We start from the raw sequence: 1,762 nt of genomic DNA, 5'->3' as shown, positions 1-1,762 counted from the left end.
CCTGGGAGCGGGGCCTGGGCAAGGGACAACCAATTGCTTCTTAAATTAATTTTCTAGGCTTTGTTTCAAAGTGACCAAGATAATAATAATGAAATACACAAACACATATACCACACACACTGTTATTAAAGTTTTTGCAGCTAGCATTGGGACTAGAAACTTTTTAAATTTCACACACTTGAAAGAAATTTGGGGGTGAAAAAAGGGAAGAGACTCAAGTTACTTCAGTGAATTCCTGTAAGATTCTCACAGCAAGTCCTTCTTCTCATCCATACTCTCTCCCCCACCCCCACATTCTCACCGGTACAGTTCAAAGCAGAAAAGCAGAAGCTCCTAGGCCCGTTAGCTAAGATATAAAGATACACCCTGACTCCAGGGTGCTTGCCTGACACATTCAGGGCTCTAGGCTCAGTCTCTAATAGAAAGAAAGGGGTGTGGGTGGAGGGGGGAAAGGAGAGGAAGAAAAAGAGAGAAAAATTAAACTTGGGCCTGTGAGATTCTCTGTGGCCAAAGGTAGCCACTGCCAAGCCTGGTGACCTGAGTTCGATTCCTGGGGCCCACATGTGAAGATGAAGCTGACCCCCACAAGCTGTCCTCTGACCTCCACACACGTACCCTAACAGGCCCATGCCCATACACAAACAAATTAAATACACTAATAAGGTGAAATACAAAGACATAAAAGATTTTAAAGACATGTGATTCCAAAGACTTATTATGAAATTAGAAGACAAAACTTAAGTAAAAAAATATTATATTGATCACTAAAGTGGTAATATTTAGGTATGTTATGATTAGATAAAGTATTGATTTTATTTGGTTATTTTTTAAAATGAAAACCTGAACTTTCTCATGAGCTTGCGCAGTTGCCACGGGGCATCAAGACTCACCGGTCATTTACCTGCAGCTGCCAGCATGTGCCACCATACAAACAAGCCATTGCCTTTCCCACCGAAAATCCCACCACACCGGGAGCTATGCCAGGCTAGCTCACCCCGCAGTGCAGAACAGGGTCACTGCCAGCTGTCGTTACAGCAAAGGTCATGTCACACACATGCAGTCACTCTTGACATGAACTCTGGGTCCCAAGTCGATTAACCATGAGGCTAAGAAGAAAAATCCATAACTGGTCTTAGAACACTGCCAGCAAGTCAGCTTGGGGGAGCTGGGAAACCTTATAACTTGTAGTAAAATATTCCCTAACAGAAACTACAATTTTACCCACTTCCATGTGGCATTAAGAGCCTTCATGTGTAACCATCACCACTACCCATCTCAGGAAACCTTTTCATCCCCGCTACCTTCACTCCTCAACTCCCACCCCGGACCCCCACAAGAACAAATGCTGGGTCAGAATGGAGAAGCTTCTGGGAAGTGGGGCCATTCGCAGAGCATCATGGGAAAAGCAAAGGCCAGCATCCCCACCAAGGCAGAGGAAGAACATAAATATTCATAGAATAGCCGAGGTCTACCAGGGCTGCACACAGTGGCTGGGAATCTTCACAACACAGACTATGGAACCAGGAACTGTCCAAGAACTGAGGTGCTCAGGGCTTGTTACTCTCTCTGGAAGCGTGGTGCCAGGAGCACAGTACAGGGATGAGAGGCACCAGGAGCGCAGAACAGTGATGTGCAGTGCCAGGAGTGCAGTGCAGAAATGTGCGGCGCCAGGAGCGCAGAACAGTGATGTGCAGTGCCAGGAGCGCAGTGCAGGGACGTGCGGCGCCAGGAGCGCAGTGCAGGGATGAGAGGCACCAGGAGC

The 1,762-nt window shown here is 46.9% G+C and overlaps 1 protein-coding gene across 3 annotated transcripts in view; it reads right to left on the bottom strand.

Annotated features, from left to right (window-relative positions):
- Nucleotides 1-1,762, bottom strand: part of Rftn1 (raftlin, lipid raft linker 1) — a 190,679-nt gene that overhangs the window by 117,739 nt on the left and 71,178 nt on the right. The window lies entirely within an intron of this gene.

The sequence above is a fragment of the Microtus ochrogaster genome, linkage group LG2 (assembly GCF_000317375.1).
Source record: "Microtus ochrogaster isolate Prairie Vole_2 linkage group LG2, MicOch1.0, whole genome shotgun sequence".
NCBI lineage: Eukaryota > Metazoa > Chordata > Mammalia > Rodentia > Cricetidae > Microtus > Microtus ochrogaster.
The sequence above is the reverse complement of the archived record's forward strand: the minus strand, read 5'-3'. Positions and strand labels throughout refer to the sequence as shown.